Source organism: Halichoerus grypus, chromosome 6 (assembly GCF_964656455.1).
Source record: "Halichoerus grypus chromosome 6, mHalGry1.hap1.1, whole genome shotgun sequence".
Classification (NCBI taxonomy): Eukaryota; Metazoa; Chordata; class Mammalia; order Carnivora; family Phocidae; genus Halichoerus; species Halichoerus grypus.
This window is the reverse complement of record NC_135717.1, coordinates 150,301,897-150,325,423: the sequence shown is the minus strand read 5'-3', so window position 1 is coordinate 150,325,423 and position 23,527 is coordinate 150,301,897. Positions and strand designations below refer to the sequence as shown.

Sequence of the window (23,527 nt, the reverse complement as noted above, 5' to 3'; positions counted from 1 at the left end):
TTGTTTTCATGTGGCTTTGAACTTTTTATAATGGTTGATACTTCCGTTATCATGAAATATGTGGGTATTCTCTCCTATGAATGGATTTAGATTTTTTAGCATGCCACTTTTAGTTCTAGTAATTCAAGGCTTTTTACTGGTGTTAATTTAATTTACCAGTTCTCACAAAAATCACTATTAGACTTCATATGATATTTACCATTAATAGCACTACCAAAAGCGAAATTATAATGCTGCTATATATAATCGTATTTTTTTTGTTGTAACTTTCTTTCGATTGTAACATTCCCTGAGAGATAATATAAAATGACAAACTGAAGTCAGGACTAAGTGGAGCTACATTCTCCCACCCCCAGTGGATTTCCCAAAGTTGATGTTCATCTTTTATTTATTCTTTAAAAATAAAAAATATCAGGGGCACCTGGGTGGCTCAGTTGGTTGGGCGACCAACTCTTGATTTTGGCTCAGGTCATGATCTCAGGGTCATGAGATCAAGCCCCGCATCGGGCTCCACTCTCACTGGGGAGTCTGCTTGAGATTCTCTCTCCCTCTGCCCCTCCCCCTGCTCATGCTCTCTCTCTAAAATAAGTAAAAATAAATCTTTAAAAAAATAAAAATAAAGCATGTTTTCCTTTTCTTAAAAATAATTGGTGAATCCCACACTATTTCCTGCAATAAACCCATCGCCTTGAAGTATATCGCAGGACAAATATTTAAATACAAAACAAAATTAAACTAACTTTCCTTTCTTTCATTTACTCTTAGTTTTGCCTTCTTTCAGAACATGTGCTCTTCAACTATTAATATATAGGTGCCACCTAGTGGCAAAGGAAAAACTTTTAGATGTGAACTAAGGATCACAGTGTTTCTGTTGTGTTTACAGATGCATTTTGGGGGGACACGTATATTAATACATAGAAAAGGAATATTTTAAAGAGGTTGGCACAAAGCACCATGTTAAGATATTTGTATCATTTATTGAATGTGTTACCAAATATCTCGGTGTTTAATAATAGTAAAATAGGTCTTTTTGACCCATGAAACTAAGCCGTAAATATAAACTACCAAAGTCTGTAAAAGAAAGAAGGAAAACAGACCCACAAGACTCTTGGATTTCCATAGATTATTATTTTTATACTTATAATTTTATACTGATAAGAAAATTTCATCTAAATTATTACTGCGATAAATCTATGTTGAATTCCTTTTGGCATTTATACCACTAATTAATATCAGCAATTTGTACTGACAGTATTTGTTTTGATTTTAATATCAACAGCAGAAAAGACAACAAATTTGGAATTGATCTTTATGCTTAAATTTTAAATCCAAATTGCTGAAGTAAACAATGCTTAATACTACCTTAATCCTGAGAAATAAAAATAAGAGTATGTGTCCATTGGCCTAATTTTATTTATTTTATTTTATATATTTTTTTAATTTTAAGTTTTTATTTTAATTTCAGTTAGTTGACATACAGTGTTATATTATTTTGCCTAGTTTTAAATGAAAGACTTGTGATAGTCAATTACCTCCTGGGACTTGAGCATCATTTAATTTATTAATGATCAAAGACACTAATTAGAGTACAACTTATTAGGGAAAGAGACAAACCTGCTTATTTGTTTGTCTGGCATCCAGAGGATAATTAATATTTTTATTACTGTCCCATTTCCAGCTCTTTCCAGCTGCTTAACCACTTCTACTGGGAGCATAAATCAGTGCTAAGGATTGGCTCTGCCTTAGCCTGAGAAGCCATTTCCACATTTACAACTTTCTTAGTAATGCGTTCATCAATTGCTCCGAGCACCTCCAGAAAGAGCAGGTACTCCTGCTTTGTACTTCCTTCACACTCCCTTCATTGATAATTCCATTATCCTTTTTTTTTTTTCTTTTTTTTAAATTTTTTATTGTTATGTTAATCACCATACATTACATCATTAGTTTTTGATGGAGTGTTCCATGATTCATTGTTTGCATATAACACCCAGTGCTCCATGCAGAATGTGCCCTCTTTAATACCCATCACCAGGCTAACCCATCCTCCCATCCCCCTCCCCTCTAGAACCCTCAGTTTGTTTTTCAGAGTCCATAGTCTCTCATGGTTCGTCTCCCCCTCCGATTTCCCCCCCTTCATTCTTCCCCTCCTGCTATCTTCTTCTTTTTTTTTCTTCTTAACATATATTGCATTATTTGTTTCAGAGGTACAGATCTGTGATTCAACAGTCTTGCACACTTCACAGCACTCACCATAGCACATACCCTCCCCAATGTCTATCACCCAGCCACCGCATCCCTCCCACCCCCCACCACTCCAGCAACCCTCAGTTTGTTTCCTGAGATTAAGAATTCCTCATATCAGTTAGGTCATGTGATACATGTCTTTCTCTGATTGACTTATTTTGCTCAGCATAACACCTTCCAGTTCCAACCACGTCATTGCAAATGGCAAGATCTCATTCCTTTTGATGGCTGCATAATATTCCATTGTATATATATACCACATCTTCTTTATCCATTCATCTGTCGATGGACATCTTGGCTCTTTCCACCGTTTGGCTATTGTGGACATTGCTGTTATAAACATCGGGGTGCACGTACCCCTTCGGATCCCTACATTTGTATCTTTGGGGTAAATACCCAGTAGTGCAATTGCTGGATCATATGGTAGCTCTATTTTCAACTTTTTGAGGAACCTCCATACTGTTTTCCAGAGTGGTTGCACCAGCTTGCATTCCCACCAACAGTGTAGGAGGGTTCCCCTTTCTCCGTATCCCCGCCAACATCTGTCATTTCCTGACTTGTTAATTGTAGCCATTCTGACTGGTGTGAGGTGGTATCTCATTGAGGTTTTGATTTGGATTTCCCTGATGTCGAGCAATGTTGAGCACTTTTTCATGTGTCTCCATTATCCTTTTAAAATTATAGTTAGTTTTCTGTAGTTCTCTTCTGCCTAGAAAATCCCCCCAGAGCAAAGAACCAATTTTGTATTTTCAGTGCAGGCTCTTGCATATAAGAAGCCCTCAATACATATTTTTAATATTATGAAAAAATAAAACGAAATCTATGAAATGATCTCTGATGATTAGGTAGTTTTCATAGGGAAGTATGACTTATTCATGATGTGTGTACTAAAATCATTTTCAGCAAGAAGCCTGCAGAACATCTCTTGCACTCTAAACTCTATATCATACAATGGGCAGGTCCTTGTGGACAGACAGATCCTTATGGGAACTAAACACAAAGTCCTTTAATGTAACAAGGAAGCTCGTGGCTCTAGCTTGTTAGGCCACAGAATCATGAATAGGAACGACCTTGGTAATGCTCACAGCAACAATTCTCCTCTTAAAGGGCACCTGAAAATACATCTGAAGTTTATCATAATTCTGCAGTTTAAAGTACCTGGTTTGGAAATTTAAACACTTATTTTAGGGACGCTTGGGTGGCTCAGTCCATTAAGCGTCTGCCTTCAGCTCAGGTCATGATCCCAGGGTCCTGGGATCGAGCCCCACATCGGGCTCCCTGGGTGGCTCAGTCGGTTAAGCATCTGCCTTCGGCTCAGGTCATGATCCCGAGGTCCTGGGACAGAGCCCTGCATCAGGCTCCCTGCTCCGCGGGGCGCCTGCTTCTCCCTCTCCTCCCTGCTCGTGCCCTTTCTCGCTATCTCGGTCTCTCTCTCTCTCAAATAAATAAATAAAATATTTTTTAAAAACACTTATTTTTGCCATGTTTAAAGTAGCATTGGCCAGGTCCTTCTCCTGTGCCAGGACTGCTCAGTTAGTTTAGCAGTGAGGAAGCTGAAGCTGACGGCTGCTGAATGGCTCCTGTAGTCAAGGGTGCAAAGCTAACAGATGACTGAAGTTGGAAGCCCCGCACTCCTTGTATCATTGCTCTACTCCGTGAAATGGGGGGGGGAGTATGATGAAATTTCAAATTCAGTTCAGATTATTCAAGGACATCCCTCAGAGTGAACATCCAAAGTCAAACTTCGGCAGTCACACTGCATATTGTAATCCTGTCCTGAAAAAATGCTGAGTCTCAGTAATTGATGTCCAAAGGTTCTGTGATAAATTATTTATGGGATGAGACATTTTTAAAGAGAGCCAAGCAGCAGAGTGCCAAACTGTGTTAGAATATTCACATCATTAGAGCAGTTTCCTGGCCCCTTTCCCTTTTCTTCTAAGGTGAAAGTAGAAAGCACATTCTGATTGCAGAATTCTTAATTCTCTAAATGAGGAATCGGCTGTCACTAATGGAAGTGGGTGGGAATGGAAAATTGTCAGCGACTGACGGGGTAAGAACCCGAGGGCTGTCACTGGTAGGGGAAAATATAAAATACGGTGTAAAAAATAAAAACCGTAGCCAATATCAGGAGGTCAGTTGAACGCTTTGGGTATAGTCAAGAGTCCAAGTGTAAAAGCTGAGAAAGTTTCACCATAAGGAAAGCATCAGGAACTAGAGGAGGCAAGAATTGAAATAGGAAATGTGGATGAAATTTCATAGAAAATAAGGATTTAGCTAGGAATAAAACTATGTAAAGTGTCACAACTCCTCTGCCACTCATTACCATCAGACCCAGCCGTAAGTAGGGCAAAAGACAGGGAATTTAAATTTTGGTGTACTTTAAAATTCTTTTTTCAAAATAGTTTCCATTGGCCGATGTCATATTTATGTTTTGTCTAGCTTAAACCTCACTACTCCTTAAGTTTAAGACAACTTTTTTCTTTATAAATCAACTATTACATTCTGCACTTACCAGGAGAGAGTTGACAATGAGTAATACCCAATGAATACATTAGCATGGATTAGTTTTTCCAGTGTAGCAAAGCCGTTGACTTAGAGAAAAAGAGGGCCTGTGGAAACAGAGCAGGATAAGACTTGAGGGGGACTATACGTGGTGGTAGAGGCTAGAGAGAGAATGCTGATTGCTCTAGATTACATACACCAGACAGATTCACAAGGATTTTACTAAAGTCCTCGAGGTCAAGTGTGTTTTAGAACACAGAATTTTTCAGCATTTAGGTTGTTCATTGTTATTGGCCATTTTTATACAAAAACTGTAGGACACTAAAGTTTAGACTCATAACACAGCTACTTTGCAAACAGAAGATAATCAGTACTCACTAAATTGAACATATATTAGATATGTTACATATGGGCTGTCAGGTCATTTAAATCATTTCACTAGGTAATGATCAAATGTCGAGTTTACTTATCCAGGTAGATTGATTTATAATTCATGTTAACGCACCTAAGATTTTTTTTTTTAAGTAGGCTCCACACCCAGTGTGGAGTCCAATGAGGGACTTGAACACATAACTGTGAGATCGAGACCTGAGCTGAGATCGAGTCAGATGCTTAACTGACTGAGCCACCCAGGCGCCACAAGAATTTTTTTCTATTCCATTACCAACTATGCTACTTATTCCTAAGATTATATTTCTATGCACATGTATAAAAATATATATTTATATAAATAAATACATATATACACATTTATAATTTCATATGACAAAATAGTTCCCTTTGGTGTGCCATTACTGATTGATTACCTATAAAGATGCTTAGGCTAGTGATCCTCTAAAAAAGGATAAGAATAATTTATGTTTGCCTTTGCCTTACAAATGTTAATCAGACCTTCTACAGTAGATTAACTTAATTAAGGGATATTCACATGTGGGGGAGAGTGATACATTCAATTAACATACATTTAAAACAGAGGGTAGGTCCAGTTTGGGAGGCCATTCATTCATTCACTCACCCATTGTGTTTTGTGTACTTCTTAAAATGTCACGGACTAAGTGCTATAGATATATCTAAGGATTATATTCAAAATATTTAATCACTGGTAGGTACTATGGATATCAATCAATCAGAACAGACACTGACCAAATGACACTCTAGAAATGACTGCATATAAAAAAATAGTCTCTGCCTCCAAGAGGCTTACCATTTCTTGAGGAAGATTGATGACTTAGATCTAATGAGGGTAAACACAGGACAATAAAACTTCTTCAAATAATCCACAAGTTGTCTTTTCCCTATTTATACTCTTACCTACTCCGTAGGTCTAGACACATTGAAAATTAGTAACCCAGGGGAATCCAATCAACCAAAAATTGTTATCTTCAGAACATGATTTAATGTAAAATCATTTTAAGGGACTTTTTAAGAGTTAACTTTTGAGGTTGGCAGCTTTTCCTTTAAAAAAAAAAAACAGCATATACATTTCTCATAGCTGCTAAATCATCCATTTAAACCTACCTTAAAGATCTGTTGCTTTCTTTCAAGTTCTCCTATTTGTTACATAGCACAGCAAGATTACTGCTTGGATCATATTTCATGTTAAATATGCTTTTAGAAATTGCTATGATTGAAAACCATCAGAAATTGAAGCAAAGAAAATTAGCCCATTTCTATCCGAATCAACCAACTACACTCTCTCCTGCTCTACTTGCTATGATTTGAAACCTAGTCAGACATGCTCAGAAACAAAGGAGTTCAAGGAAAATTAGTTTTTTGTTGATTTCTAAGACTTAATTAAGATAGAATTCCTTAGTATGTTGGGCTCTTAAACATTTCCAGGGTACTAATTAAATTACTGATTATTTTTAAATTTAAGAATTTTCCCCAAATGCAAATTTACCCCTGCAGCCAAATATCAGCATATCTATTTTCTAAAAATATCCCCAGATATGGAGGAAAGAAATTAGAAGTCAAGCCCTAATGCATAAACAAAAGCTACATGCAGTGTTAATGGTACTTAAAAGTAAAATTAAATAAATTATGCAAAACACACATACTAGGCACATGGCTTAATATGTGTTTCCTAGGTGGCCCACCTCATTCACTGAAATAGATGGTTTTCTTCTTCTATATGTCATTAGGTATTATGCAGCATGCGTGGTGCATTGCAGATGTTGCTTTGACTCATAATTTCCCCTAGGTGGCGATCTTTTCAAAGAAGCGATGGCAACACCACCACTGGAGAGAATGGAACACCTTACTCTATTTACTATGTTTGTTAATCTCCACAGGAGGAAAAAAAAAAAAAAAAACAATTTGGGACACCTTATGAGTTTATTTTATTTTTTTAAAGGTTTTATTTACTTATTTGACAGAGAGAGACACAGTGAGAGGGGGAACACAAGCAGGGGGAGCAGGGAGGGGAAGCAGGCTTCCTGTGGAGCAGGGAGCCCAATGCGGGGCTCAATCCCAGGACCCTGGGTTCATGACCTGAGCCGAAGGCAGACGCTTAACGACTGAGCCACCCAGGAGCCCCACCTTATGATTTTAAATTCTGTCTCCAAAATCTAACAAAATTTAAGAGATGGACATTATCTACTTTAAAATTTTAAATACATGTTTGAGAAAAGATATTTCCAAAACATTTGTTTGAATCGCGCTAAGGTTTTGATTTATTAAGAGGTACCTGAAACATTTTACAGAAATTTTAATTTCTGGACCGTCTTTAACTCCTTTTCTAAAACCCTGACATTATTATTGAATGCGATGCTTCATTGGTCTCTTTAGGTTGGTTATTTGTTTTTTCCTCACTGCCCACAATTGCTCCTCTGTAGATACTCCACTGATAAATAAGGAAAAGTGGATAAGCAGGGCTAAGCCCACTTACATTTTAGACCCTTCCATAATATATAGAAAAGAAAAAGAGACAATAACACAGAAAAAGAGACTCCCTCGACGTAGATAAAATGGTATAGAATAAAAAGGATTCTAAAATTCAGAAAGATAAGACCTTTGCTTTTTCTTCCCATCTTCTTAATCTAATATATATCCTCTAGGACATTCATCCATTCACACTTGACATTTGTATATATGGACTTTGCTTTCCTCTGCTTTGGAACCTCACTTTCTGCTTTAGCTTTGTTTGCGTTTAAAATTTTCAGAGCTCCACCCTAAGACTTCAACCTTCCAGAGATGTGGGGCAGGCAACAATGAAGCAGAACTCCAGTGTCTCTCCCCTAAATGCTGTCACAGAGTAATTTGGAGGAACCAATAATCCATCTAAACAAAAAAAAAAGAATATAGACTTAAAGTATCAATTAATATTTATGTAGCCATTTGCAAGGCAATTTCACATTTTTTATACACTTTGACACTTTTTTTTTTAAAAGATTTTATTTATTTATTTGACAGAGAGAGACACAGCGAGAGAGGGAACACAAGCAGGGGGAGTGGGAGAGGGAGAAGCAGGCCTCCCGCCAAGCAGGGAGCCCGATGCGGGGCTCGATCCCAGGACACTGGGATCATGACCTGAGCTGAACGCAGACGCTTAACGACTGAGCCACCCAGGCGCCCCCTACACTTTGACACTTTTAACAAACTCAGGTAGTCAGAAAGCAAGAATGATCACCATCCCCATTTTATAGATAAACCTCAGAGAAGTTAAGGTCTGTGATCAGGGTTAAAAGTTGGCAACTGTGGGGCGCCTGGGTGGCTCAGTCATTGAGCATCTGCCTTCGGCTCAGGTCATGATCCTGGGGTCTTGGGATTGAGCCCCATATCGGGCTCCCTGCTCAGCGGGGGGCCTGCTTCTCCCACTCCCCCTGCTTGTGTTCCCTCTCTCGCTGTCTCTCTGTCAAAAAATAAATAAAATCTTTAAAAATAAGTAAATAAATAAAAAATTGGCAACTGAAAAAGCCAGGATTCCAAGCTTTTCGTTTTTCCTTTACAAGCTCAATAGGTTTTGGCTACATCCAGCTCTTTCCAATGAGACTCAAATCCTGCCCCTACTGCCTTCCCTTGGCCTCCACTTGCCCCCACAGGGTACTGCTGTATTCAGCAAGAGGAGCCGTTTCAGATTTGAAGTGGTTTGTGTCAGTAGCCACTGGGAAAGGATTTATTGAACCAACTTATGAGAACCTCCCAACTTTCTAATTAGTGCCCTGAGCAGAGGCCACGAGCAATAAAGGTAAGCACTAGAGTTCAGTGCACTCTTACTAAAACTTCTGCCAGAGTTCCATTTGGATCTTCGACAGGGTAATTTCCATCTCTCTCACAATCTTCTCCTTGGCCACTGCTCAAAATGCAACGCCCATCATCCCCTGCTGTCTATCCATCCGTCCTCCCCTAGAGTCCCACTGATGTCCCCTCTCTCTAGTCCTCTCCTCATTGTCCTCCTGTGGTCTTCCTTTGTTACCTCTGGAAACCTCCAGTCAGGGCCAGCTACATAAATTGTAGGGTCCAGGGCAAAATGTAAACTTAGGGCCCCTTATGTGAGAAAGCAGGGGAAAAAGCTTTTTCCTTTTTTCTGCAGGCTCTTTTTAAACCAGTCACAGTGGCTTTTAAAAAAATGAAGGGGGGGGATTGGAAGGGGAGATGAACCATGAGAAACTATGGACTCTGAGAAACAAACTGAGGGTTCTAGAGGGGAGGGGGGTGGGGGGATGGGTTAGCCTGGTGATGGGTATTAAAGAGGGCACATACTGAATGGAGCACTGGGTGTTATACGCAAACAATGAATCATGGAACACTCCATCAAAAGCCAATGATGTAATGTACACGACCCAAGCCCTTCTACCCTTCTCCTCTTCTCCGTCTAGCAGGCGCCTGAACACTATCCAGCTTTCAGTGATCACTTGATTGCCTCCAGAGCCCAGTCTTCCTCTCCCCCAGAAACCCAGCCATCCCCCTAGCTCTGTTGGAAATCCATACCATAATAGCCATTTCACGGGCCCTCGGCCTCAACCCCAATGGCCTTCACGTCCACCTTGTCAATTTTGCTGTCATACTTCAGTCTTGCCATAATCGGGAGCCTCAAGTCCTGTGAAATCTTAAATTCTAACTCCCTGTTCTTTGGCAAATTTCTTCTCTTATTTTGTTCTCTAACCCCTTGCTCTCATAAAGAGAAGCACAACTTTTTAGGGAAGAGGAAGAGATTCTTTAGATGGAGTAGAAATGAGGTTTTGATTTTTGGCTTGAGGGTTTTAAATTGTCCCATATCCAATTGTCTTGTGTTTCCCGTTTCACAACTTTTGTAGCTGATGTCATGCGCTTTTCATAGTGTTATCACATTTCCAACTTTTATACACATACACACGGACACACAGATACATACACACACAATTTCCATTCTAGAAATGTGAGGAAAGAAAACACACTTTCTTCTCTACTCTCCATCTTGCCAACTCTCCATGGAAGCTCACTACACATTTTTCTTTGATTTCACTGAGACTCTCCGACCCTCCAACACTCATTTTTCTTTCAGTCTGCCAAATCCTTTCTGGCTTCGTTTTAATCAGTAATATGTCTAAATTTCATGATCTATTCCTTGACCTTCTTTCTTACAAATATCCTCAAATCCTTTGTTTTTCCACTGAATCAGCCCAGAAAACCAGGAACTCAGGGTCACTAGCAATGACTTTAAAAATAGTAATAAGAGTTGCAAGCTTCCTAGGTTTTATCTTGGTTTTACCTAATTGAATCTTTATAATGATCTTATGAGGTGAATATAATTATCTCCAATATACAAAGAAGGAAACTGAGAATCGGTGAGGCTCAGTAACTTGTTCATGTTATTTCTGAAGTTAGATGTGTGGTTCCCAAACGTTAGTGTGTGAAAATATCCAGAGATCTTATTCAATAAGATTTCTGGGTCCCACCCTAGAGATTCCTATTTGGGAGAGTTTGCAAGTGGGGTATAAGAATGCACATATTTAACAAGCTTCCCAGATGATTCTGTAAGGTGCAGTTGGGGCTCCCATAATTGTCCTTTTAGCAGGTTTTTATTGGAACCTCCCCTGAAGAGGAGAGACTATCTGGAAGGGGAAGGCACCTTGGGAAGCCCTCCCTCTCCCTTTTGGGCCCTGACAGCCCTATTATTGTTGCTCTCTTGCAAGCAAAGTGAGATTAGAAAGATCTGTGTCTGAAACCAAATTGACTTTTAAACATAAATCATACAAGGAGTCATAAAAAATATCAGCTTTGTCAGTCAATTATATGAAAAATAGTCTTATTTAAGTTATTGATTCAACTTGAATGTACAGCATTAGTTGTTAGTAAGTCTAATGGTTTTTCTCTTTGTGTTGATTCCTTTTTTTTTTTTTTTACTGATTTTGACCATTGTGACTTTTAAGAAAATTCTTAAACAGTATCTATAAACTGTTACAATATTACTACTTCTGACCATGAGAAAGTAAAGCGCAAGGGGACATGAACTGACTTCTTTGTATAATTATTCACATAGGGATCATGAGGCAGAGGAAAAACATTATAAATCTTATTAACATGAAATGTTATAAAAACATCTTATAATTAAACATGTGATTTTTAAATACATGACTACCAGAAACAGCCAGCATTTTTCTTTGTTTGTTTGTTTAATAACCTATGATTTTTCTGGCTTGTTAATAAGCTCTACATTGTAAACAGTATTGCCTTTGAAAGTCTGGGATTCTACATACATTATAGGATGTTTCCCCTTCCCATAATTCCTATACTTGCACGTAAACCTGATTTAACTGCATTCATAGTATTCAGTGTATCTGAAGAACCTCTGAAATGTTATATTCCACTTTTTCCCCTTCTGTCAGTGGCTGCTTTATTAGATGTAGACAGCTGGGATAGCATATGTTTCTTTAAAAGAAACCTTTAAAATTTAAAAGTTGAAGAACACACTTTTTAAATCCACCCAAAAAGTAGGGTGAGTTTTGCTTCTTATGAGATTTATGAGACATCTTAAGAAATTTCAACACCGACATGTCAGAAGCCTTCCTCTACACTTGAAGGAACACTGTAATAAGAATTAAGCCCAGAGATGTTTTCATTAATTTTTGGTGCAGTTTCATATAAATCATCTAAATTAATGACATTATACGTCTTAATTTATAAATCAAAGTTGATAACGCTTGCCTTGTTACCTTAGAGTATATATTTTGAGACCAAATGAAGTAACAAAAGTAAAAGCATATTGATAAAGGTGGGGGGCAAGCGAGGGGAGAAAGAGTGTTTATTCGTCATTCATTTTGTGTCAGGCATGAGGCCAAGCACTTCACATATATTTTTTTCATTTAAACTTCACAGTCTCTTCTGTAGAGTAGATATATTAATCCATATTTTAAGGACAGGATAGTAAGGCTCTAAGAAATTAAGAAATTTGCTTAAGGCCAAAGAGTAAGTCTTGGAGCCTTGATTAGCCCATTGACTTGGTTGCGTCTTCCACAAGGATCAAGAATGCAGCCACTTCTCCCCACCCCCACTATTACTACCCTGGCATGAACTACCACCTGCCCGTGCTTGCCTAGACCACTGCAAAAGCTTCCTTCTTATTCTATTTTTGCCTTTGTCTCCCTACAATCTGTTCTTAACACATAAGAGGGAGCCTTTTAAAATTTGTCAGATCGTTCACACCTCTGTTCAGAACCCTCATATAACTTCCTAACTCATTCAGAATAGATGCCAAAGTCCTTAATGAGTCATAAACCCCTATGCATTATTTGGGATCCTACCTCCTATTATTTCTTTGGCTTTGATCTCTGACTCTGTTCTGGCCCGCTGTGAACCAGCCACACTTCCCTCACCTCACTCTGTTCCTCAAGCACTGTAGTCAATGCTCCCTCTTGGACTTTGGCATGGGACTATTCTCTCCCACAAAAATGCGCTGTCCCGAGCTGCCCACTTGTGTCTCCTCCTCATCTTTTCCAAATATTTGCTCAAATGTCATCTTCTTAATGAAGCCTTACCTCAATTGCCTCATTCCCAGCCCCCACCCTGGAGCTCCCCCTCCCTTGCCTTATTTTCTCCTTGCAACATACCACCATCTGCCACAGGGGGCAAAAATATTTTGACAGCTTCTCCCATTCCTCCACTAATAGATAAACATCATGAAGGGAGGTACTCTTCTGTGTTTTCACCATTGTATTCCATCCCCCAGTGTTCTGAAGTTGAGTTCCTTTCTTGTAATTGCTCTTGGATGAAGGAGCTCTGCCTCACCAAGGTTAAGTACCTTCCCTGGGGAAAATGCTGGCTGTTTCTGCCTCACCAAGGTTAAGTACCTTCCCTCCACTCAGGGACTAGTGAATGACAGTAGGAAGGACCAGACCCCTTGCCACAGTCTGGGGTAATACAGAAGGGCCATCTAGCTCAAGAGCTCTCAGGACACAGGCTGAGGCCTTTTGCAGAACCATGTATTTACAATTCATCCTGTCCCTCTGTCCATGCTGCTGCTTTCACTTTTTTCAAAATGTTCCTGAGAGCACACCCCAATAAACATCCCGCAAGCAAATCTCCATCTCAGACTTTGTTTCCTTGAGAACACAATCTATGCCCCAGCACCAACAAAAATCATGCCATATAATAGGTGCTTCAATAAATATCATTTCAGGAAAATAGGTGAATGAATAAATGAACTAAGATAATGGTTAAGAATCTGTATTCTGGAGTCAGAAAGATCTGCATTGAAATCCCCACTCTGCCTCTTAATTCCTGTGACTTAGACTTACTTACTTACTTAACAATTAATTTTCTTCATCCATGAAAGAGATTATAATAGTACCTTTCAGAAATTTTTTTATTATGTTATGTTAATCACCATACATTACATCATTAGTTTTTGATGTGGTGTTCCATGATTCATTGTGCATAACACCCAGTGCTCCATGCAGAACGTGCCCTCTTTAATACCCATCACCAGGCTAAGCCATCCCCCCACCCCCCTCCCCTCTAGAACCCTCGGTTTGCTTTTCAGAGTCCATTGTCTCTCATGGTTCATCTTCCGCTCCGATTTCCCCCCCCCTTCATTCTTCCCCTCCTTCTATTTTCTTCTTCTTTTTTTTTTTTTAACATACAATGTATTATTTTCTCAGAAACTTTTTTGTTAGGATTAGATGAGAAAAAGTATATAAGGCTCCCATCCTAGTACATGGAACATTTGGGTTCTTAACAGATGCTATAAAAATAATTATTACTGTTAACTATTTCTGCAAGAAATGTAGTCAACTTCCTATGTCGAGAATTATTTCTTTCTATAGCTTGATTCAAATCTATTACCAGGTGAGAATAAGAAAGACATAAATGGAGACACTTTTCTCCATCATCCTGAAGGAAATATATGTGAGAGTGAAGGTGAGAAATATGAAAATAGTCATGGTGGACACAGGTTAAACAGATTAAACAAACCTATAGTCACAGTTTCTTGATTAGAAAAATAATGGAATATACCGGTACATATTATAATTCTGTTAGAGTGGTTAAAAGGGCAATTAGTCTGGTCTCTGTTTCTAGACTGGATTTAGTTAAGCCAGTCAAACAAAGCCTTCTGTCATCTAAATGATTCTAACAGATATGCATGAAGGAATATTTCAAGATCTCTCGCTAAAATTTGTTCCCTTGGTACCATCAGATTCTCCTTCAAATAACTTTTAATCTGTTTTAAAAATTTTAATCTATTGCATCCGGTTTTGGCTACTGTACGAATGCTGGACCACTGATCCTGGTCTTTTGAGCCTCAAATACAGTACTTTAATTAATCAATGAGTTATTCACTGAGGCTTGTGCCAAATACTAGGCTGGGCTTCATGACAAGTTCTAATTCATGTTCCTCCTTGCTGTTCTCTGACCTCTTTGGAGGCCCAGAGTCCCTTTCATCTTCTCTAATTGTCTTATTTTCATTTTTGTAGATCTTCTTTGAATGAGCTCCAATTTCTCTACAACTCTCATAAATACTTCAGGAAAGGCTTGATTATTGCCAAATATGGGAGAAAGATTACTACTCATGATAAGCTTGTCATACTCCTATTAATATACTCCAGCATAATGTTAGCTTTTTAAATAATTGCTTTAGGCTGCTGAATCATCCAATTCGTGTTATATGATGAATTTTAAGCCATTTTCCCCTCAGTACTTAAGCACACAAAGTCTTTCTTAAATCAATCGAATTTGTTTTTTGTTCCTCACTGTACTTTCACTTACCCTTTTAAATGCAATCCTAGTTTCTTAAAGTTGTGTTTTCTACATATTCAAGTTAAATTCTCATTTTTTTTCAAAAATTGGCAATTCTTCCTATACTCTTCCTAGTTTAGTTCAATTCAACCCAATATTTGGCACCTATTATGTGACAGGAATTGTGCTAGATAGATATTATGGCCATAAAATGGTTAAACACGGGCCTTATTAAGAAGTTCTCAATATAGAGATGACCAAAAATTCCAGGTGCCAAAATAGGGAAATGCATGCATTCAGAGGGAGGTCACTCGGTGGCTTCCTGGTGAGGTAACGCTAACTTGAACTGTAATGATTAAATGGGAATTAAGTAATGAAGAAGATAGGAGCCCAGCATTCAAGGCAAAGCATACTTACTATCCAATTAAAAGTTTAGAGATTTAAAATAATAAATGTATGTGGGGATTATAAATAGCTTCTCAACACTAGTACAAAATACAAGCTGAGGAATGGTGAGAAATTTAATAAACATCATTTCAAACTAAGGAACGAATAAATATTATATGATCTTTGTCTGTCTAGTGGTTAATCACGCTAAACATAGATCCTCATTATTTACAGAGGCCATGTTTATGAATTTCCCTACATGCTAAAATTCACCTGTAACCCCCAATTCAATATCCAGGTGCTTTTGTGAATATTCGCAAATGTGTGCAGAGTGGTGAAAAAGTTAAGTCAACCAACCTGCACATTCCTAGCTGAGGTCAAACAAGATGACTCCTTTGCTTTCTTATCTCAGCTCTCATGCTCTAAGCAAGTATCCTTTTTGAGGCCTACTTAGTGCCATGCACTTTTGTATTTTCTGTTTTGGTGATTTTGCTGCTTAAAAATGGGCCCTGATGTTTACAGCAGCTTTATCAACAATAGCCAAACTATGGAAAGAGCCCAAATGTTCATCAACTGATGAGTGGATAAAGATGTGGTATATGTAAACAATGAAATATTACTCAGTCATCAAAAAGAATGAAATCTTGCCATTTGCAAGGACCTGGATGGAGCTAAAGTGTATGATGCTAAGAGAAATAATCAGTCAGAGGGACAAATACCGTATGATTTTACTCATAGGTGGAATTTAAGACACAAAACAGACGAACATATTGGAAGGGGAAAAAAAGAGGAGAGAGAGACAGAAACAAACCATAAGAGACTCTTAATTATAGAGACCAAACTGAGGGCTGCTGGAGGGAGGTGGGTGGGGGATGGGCTGGATGGGTGATGGGTATTACTAAGGAGAGCACTTGTGATGAGCACTGGGTATTATACGTAAGTGATGAATCACTAAATTCTACACCTGAAACCAATTTTACCATATATGTTAACTAACTGGAATTTAAACACAAACTTGAAAAGAAAATTAAATAAGTAAACAAAATGGGCCCAGAGTGTAGTCTGTATTGTTCGCTAGTGTTCCTAAGTGCAAGAAGGGTGTGCTGTGTTTTATGGAGAAGATACGGATGTTAGATAAGCTTCCCAATTAATAAGGCTAAACTAACAAGAAGTGAGCTCCATCTCCAAGCAAAATCACGGCCTTGCCTGAACTTCTAAATTTCCTCGATAGGAAGGGTAGCTTCTGCCCTCTCATTTCATGGTTTAAGGGCATTGTCAGTACCGTCAAGCCAGGCTTGACTTTGAGCTTTGCCACCAATGAAGTCCCAGAGGGAAAAGTATCTGCAGGGAGCATGTGCCAACCACATATAATTCTTCCAAAGCGGGCATGGACTCAATTTGTAGACATTCGATGAGTCTTGTATTGATGCTGCATATAATGGCGGTGCTGTTGATGATGAAAAGCGTGAGCAAATGTTGCACATTCACCTATACCAGGGACCAGCTGCACCCAGGCTAGGAGGAATATATGCTTTGAGGTCATGTTCGAAACAAGGAAATCAATCTGATGCTTAGCCAACTGCTTCTTCACCCATGGCTCTGTACTAGGATCAGTTATGGACAACACAGCCTCTGTCCACAAGAAGTTTACAATCTAGTGAATTTTTGAGGGTACGACAATTGTTTACTATAATGCATATTAAAGGGATGCCTGGGGGGCTAGTCGGTTAAGCGGCTGCCTTCAGCTCAGGTCATGATCCCAGGGTCCTGGGATGGAGTCCCATATCCGGCTCCTTGCTCAGCGGGGGGCCTGCTTCTCCCTCTGCCTGCAGGTTCCCCTGCTTGTGCTCTTTCTCTGACAAATAAATAAATCAAATCTTTTTAAAAATTTATATTAAAGAGACATAAAGAGAAGGGATTAAAGTATTACGGAGTTTTAATGGTGATCAAGAGCATACCTGGTAGTGGGAACGGAATATGTAAAAAAAGCTTTGAGCTAACCTTGGAAAGAACATGTCCAAAGTCAGGAGAGTATGAGGCATTCAAAGAAGAAAGCATCCAACTTACTTTGGAGTACAGACTCCGTAAAGGTAGGAAACAGGAGATGTGACTAGAAAAGCAAGGTCGCACTCCAAGTCAATCGAGGTTTTTGAGCAGAGGAATTATACGAGGAGCACTCCATTTTAGGAAGTTTTATCTTCTGGCAGTGAGCTGGCGGGGACACAGGAACAGTTCAATCATTCTGGATGCAGTTCCTGAGAGAGATTTTGAGGCGCACGGGAAGGTGGCGGCAGGAGAAGTGGAAAGGGGGCAGACATGGCAAGTTTTGCAGAGCTTGCATACATAGGAAGCAGAGTCTTACAGACTGGGTTGCACTGGCAGAACGCATGAGTCATTCATGGTCATAGGAAATTCAGAAGCAACCAACTGAATTCCATTTTGTAAAGTTTAAAAGTATCAACAGATACGAAAGTGCAAATACACAAGGCAATAGTGAGCACACTGGCTATGGGTCATGAGAGTAATTGGAATAGGATTTTTTGAAAGGCATCGGCTTAAAAAACAATCTTAAGTCCTATAAAGTGAAAATCCTTTCACTATAAAGTGAAAACAATCAAAATACAGGTTATAAATGTAGAAATGTGTACATAAAATATGTAGCATATAAACATGTGTTTACATGTGCTGTTTCACTGAATTCTCGGTGTCATTCTATGGGTCAGTCGTTATAGGGTGAAAAAAGAGGGGGAGAACTCTTTTATTTAGAAATCAGGAAGGAAAAACTATGAAAAAATACCCCCCCCCCAAAAAAAGGAATAAAGGAAGAAAATGAGGCTGGAGGGTAGTGGAAAGGACTCTTAAATTTCAAAGACTCTTTCTTTGCTTTGCCTAAATTCAGGTGCCTATTATTTATTTCTGATCTACATTGTTAGACTAGGATTCTCACTGGTTTTCTGGCCTGTCTTTCAGTTCATCATGCTCCATTCATCTGCTAGAGCAATCATGAAAATGTCATCTATAATGTTTTGTTCCTCTGCTTAAAAACCTCCAGTGGCCCCTCCTTTCTTATCACAACATTAAAGCCCCCTGAGGCCTCATTCCCACCACCCTTGGCTCCAAGCTCACTCTGGGGCAGTTGGCATTATTCAGACCCAGCAATGTGCGTTCAGATCCGTGAAACTTTTCTGGTGTTGTTATTTCTGCCTACAAGCCTCCCAAAGACTCCTGGCAAAATTTTATTTAGCCTACAAGTTCCAGATCAGATGCTTCTCTGCTTTCCAAATGTTCAGTCCCGTGTTGCCCAAGTAGCCAGCCCAGACTAATGTTGGATTAATAATTTCAGCTAACTCTTTGTGCTCTTGAGAGCCTGCCAGGACTGATTCCTTTAAAGGTATTAACATAAAATTAAGCAACCAAACATGGAATAACTCTAGGTTGGCTGGTTGGTTTGCTTTTAGCAAAAATATTAGGACACTTGTAAATTTGAAGCACTATCGATGTTACTATCAGAGTAAATTTAATTGAAACTTGCCTTGGGTGTATATGAAACCTACCAAATCGTAACTAACATTTTTTTGCATCCATACCACCTAGATCAACGCAGACATAAAGTATATCATGAGGAACAGCAGCTTCAACAAATATCTGCTGCAAACAAGGGTCTGCTTTAATGTATGTCTGTTGTGGAAAAGATGATAAAGTATGGTCTTTCAATCAGCCCTTCTTTATTACATATACACAACCAGATTATAAACATTGTCCATAAGGTTATATTTGAATTTCAATAATAACTATATGAATATGAATTTATAAAATAAAAACAGTGTTTAGTTTGATTCCTTTGGGGCATGACTCAATATGCAGTTTCGGAAGCACAAATTGAACGTTTAATTATTACTCAGTGGGTGTGATCTTAAAGCCAGTTGGCTGTCTATCAATTGAGTTCTCTAAACCAATAAAAGGGTTTACTTACTGAAGACACAACACAGGCAAGAAAAACTTTGAGAGCTTCAAGCCATTAAAATTGCATTTCACTTTTATCCTTTTATTTTTTTAAAGATTTTATTTACTTATTTGAGAGAGAGAGAGAACACAAGGAGCAGAGGGGCACAGGGAGAAGGGGAAGGAGGCTCCCTGCTCAGCAGGCAGCCCGATGCGGGACTCGATCCCAGGGTCCTGAGATCATGACCTGAGCCAAATGGCAGGTGCTTAACCGACTGAGCCACCAGGCACCCCTCACTTTTGTCCTTTTAAAAATTTCTATGAGATCCAGCATCTACCATCCCATAGCAGAGTCAACACAACTTTCCAGGCTTTACTGCCAAGCAAGAGTTCTATGCTCTAGGCAAATATAATACAAATAGGTATTAAAAATAGTTGAGTTACTGAGGACAATTTGTACCTTGTACTTTCCAAGAATTTTTCCAAGACAGTTTTGTTCTTGTTGTTACAGAACTAGGCAAAATTAAATAAACTTGATGGTTTGAGGAAATAAACTTTCCAAAAAGCAAGGTAATTAAAATAATGCTGAGTCCTGAAAAAATTTTGATAGATGCATTATTTCTACATTAGAAAAATTCACAACTTCAGACCTTAATGGAAATTCTACTTCATCTTTCCTTCAGACCCTCTCACCCTCTGCTTTGTAGAAAATAATACATTATATGTTAAAAAAAAAAAAAGAAGAAGAAGAAGAAGAAGAAGGGAAAAATGAAGGGGGGGAAATCGGAGGGGGAAACGAACCATGAGAGATGATGGACTCTGAGAAACAAACTGAGGGTTCTAGAGGGGAGAGGGGTGGGGGGATGGCTTAGCCTGGTGATGGGTATTAAAGAGGGCACATTCTGCATGGAGCACTGGGTGTTATATGCAAACAATGAATCATGGAACACTACATCAAAAACTAATGATGTAATGTATGGTGATTAACATAACATAATAAAATTAAAACAACAACAGCAAAAAAGACCTTGGCAATGTAGCATACTATTAGGCACTAACCCTTTGAGTATCAAATAAATTTCCAATATCACCAAAAAAAAAAAAAAGGGGTTTCCAGTCAACCCCATCGAAACTATTGCTTTTGTCTCATACTGTTTGTCCACCTCAATTCTTTTGTCACTTCTGTTATGTAGATAAGCAATTCCAATTGTACCTTTGCCACTTAAAGAACCCATTCTGCACTGACTCATCCCACCTTATTCCTTTTCTCCCCAATGCATGAAGGGTAAAAGAAATAAAAATAAATAAATAAATCTCACTTCTCCCCAAACTGTTTGGAAACCCTTCCCTTTATCACCTTTATTTGTCTTGCAGAAGAGAAATGCTTCTATTCTGCCATGCCTTTATTTTTTCTCTAATGCCAAACTAGAAGGGATGGCAGGGTCAACTTTCTCTTTACTTCATACTGCTACTTTTAAGGACATTTAAAATATCATGTCAAACAATACATACTTATCAGATCAAATCCATCTCATTTTTCTGTATCACTCTTTTAGAATCACTCTTGGCACTATCCCCTCACTTGCATGTTTCTCCTTCAGCTTGTTCATGGCATCAATTTTATCTGCTGAAGCACCCAAGTTCCTTAAGACTACTTACCCCGTGCAGAATTACTGTCTCATGGCTCATCACGCTGGAAGTAACCATTAGAAGGTGTCGTATCTCCTGTGAGATCTCTAACTCTGCACCTTCTCTCTTCAACCATAGGTTACTTTCAATTTAATATTCCCACTCAGCTGCTCTGCAACCTAATAAGCAAAAATATAATTAAAGCATATAGAATCCTACAATAACAGAGGTCTCTATAGCAGTAAACTTTTTCCTCTCCTACTAAGCTTTTGGCTCAATTACTTCAGTATTAGCACAATCAAAGCCCTCATCTTCCTGAAACTTGTCAATTCCAAATCAGAATTCCTTCCTACGAGCCACTGCCTAAGTTCCTCTAACAAGCCCACAGAGTAATCCTGAGGAAGGATACAGAACCATGGGGAACTAAACAATTACAGAGTCTTGCTTTCCATTTTTAGCTGGACTTTGCCACTGTCTGGTTCTCTGATTATTCATGTATAATTAATTCCCCAGTGAATTTTCCATACTTCCTAGTCTATGTCTGCTGAAGGGTTACTGGAAGTCCTCCATCTCATGATTCCTTCAATCCTCATAGTTGGCATTTAGATTTATTTTATAGAGATGAGTCTATTTTCATAAGCAATCAACACTAAGCCCTGAGATGCTAACACTGTATGAAACTAGAGGAGGCTGGGTCCCAAAAACAATCCACACCAGAAGATTCTAACACATGTGAGAGTGGGGCAAAAAAGGTTACAACCAGTGCAGTCCATGAAGGCAAAGAGCTTGAGAAATTTCCAGTCTGAGAGTAAGGGAATAGAAGTATTCTAGACCATCAGTATGAGGAAGGAGATTCAGTAAGGTCAAATAGATCCACCTTGAGGGACCTGGTGAGAATCTGAAAGCCATAGAAAAGGGATCTGAAATATAATCTTGGGAATATAGAATAGGGATGAGAAAAATGAGGCTTCAGAACTCAACTCCAAAGAAAGTGAATGCATTATTAAGCACAGCCTGAGACATAGGGCTCAGAAGCAAGAATGATCTTGATGCCAAATAATGTCTTCTGAGGTCAGGAGCCTAGAGCTAAACCACTTCCAGGACGCAGAGGGTGAACTAGATCCACAATACGATGGAAATAATCCAGTGGTGGGAGCCAATGGGAATGATAATAAGAATGAAGAAGTGAAGAGAATCGAGTCAAATAGCATCTTGGCACAGATTATTTTATCCTCTTCTCCCCATGTCTTTGCATCAACATATATTTGTATCTTTTTAAAAAATGTTCTTCAGATTCACAAGAGAAAATTCCTCTAAATAAAATTGTTTTGTTTGTTTGGTTGGTTTTTCAGACAAGGCATTTGATCTTGAAGAGTTCATGGAGGACTTCCTAAAATATTTTAATTTTCTCGGTTTAAGAGCTCTCTTACACCAGTATGGACTCATTATGATTTCAGTTATCCATGCATATGGTATTTTAAGGGTCATATTACTAAGTGGAAGACAACCGGGAACTTATTATGATATTGTCATTTTACTGATGTAGGATGAAAGATGGTCTCAATTTAGATTCATTGAGTAGCTTTTACCCTGAGAATAGCTGTGGTTTCATAGGAGTTCCTCTTTTTGTTTGACTTCTAATACTTGTTACCATTCACTTGGATTAGAGTATCAAAATCCCTCTGCATAACTAGAGAGGCTTGTTGGAAGGTCATGAATAGCAAAAAATGGATCAAAATTATAGGATGTCCCTGTGTCTCTAGCAACTAAGGCTGCAAAAGCCAGTCAACTAGTCTTTAATTTGCAAGACCCACAGTATTTTATTAAGAAAAATAAAGGTAACATCCATCTGGATTAAAAACCACACCTTTTTACTTTCTTCTGGAACACTGTTCTTACAGTGCTCTTTCTAGCAGTCTCTATAGGGTCCTGACTTTTCCTGCCTTCAATTTCCTCTAGTCTCTGCCTTTTTAAAAAAAATTAAATAAAAGTCTCTTTTTGTTTGTTTGTTTGTTTGTTTACTTGACTGTGCTTCCATTTTAACTCTCTCCTTCCTCTTTCTCGGCAACTTTTAGGTCAAGCATTTGCCATTGGCAGACAGTCTTGAAGAAATCATACTAAGTCATTTCAGCCTCTATCTTTGATATAAAAGACATGGGGTAATGAACCTTAAATGTCTTCTTGTAAGAAAGTTCTTTAATTCTAAAAGTATGTTTTTAAAGATTTGCAATTCTAGAGAATTTTTATAACTAAAAACCTACATAAGAGATAACTTGGTTAAACTCCTTATTTTATAAAGGAGAAATTGATTATTGTTTAGGATATAGTATGTGACTGAACAATATATTTTTCTCATTAATTTATATTTTTCCAATTCATAACATCAATATATAGTATATGAGCTACTAAATAGGGATCAGTAGCCATTATTTTTAAGAAAATGAAGCATAATTCTGTAAATATATATAGTGTAATACCATTCTATCAATATTATACTTTTTTTCAAGGTATCTGGCATTTAATACACTCGGTAATTGCTGCACTAAAACTGCAGTTTGAGAAATGTGGGCATCTATTGTGTACATCAATTATGATAGCAGCAGGTATAAGCTATTTTGACATATTTACTCCTTAACTGGGTAGAACAGGGAACCAAAGAATGTCAAAAATA

General features: G+C 38.4%; 1 long non-coding RNA gene across 3 annotated transcripts in view; it reads right to left on the bottom strand.

The window, feature by feature from the left end:
* Positions 1 to 2,427: 2,427 nt before the first annotated feature.
* Positions 2,428 to 23,527, bottom strand: part of LOC118548070 (uncharacterized) — a 211,978-nt gene continuing 190,878 nt past the window's right edge. The window contains exons 7-10 of one of the 3 annotated variants that reach the window (XR_004923431.2): positions 20,887 to 21,035; positions 17,353 to 17,496; positions 4,757 to 4,853; positions 2,428 to 2,953 (exon numbers count right to left, since the gene is read on the bottom strand). This is a non-coding gene — a long non-coding RNA (uncharacterized LOC118548070). Of the gene's footprint in view, positions 2,954 to 4,756; positions 4,854 to 7,162; positions 8,026 to 17,352; positions 17,497 to 20,886; positions 21,036 to 23,527 lie in introns of those variants that run through there. The other 2 variants (XR_004923436.2, XR_004923432.2) reach the window with 2 other exon arrangements.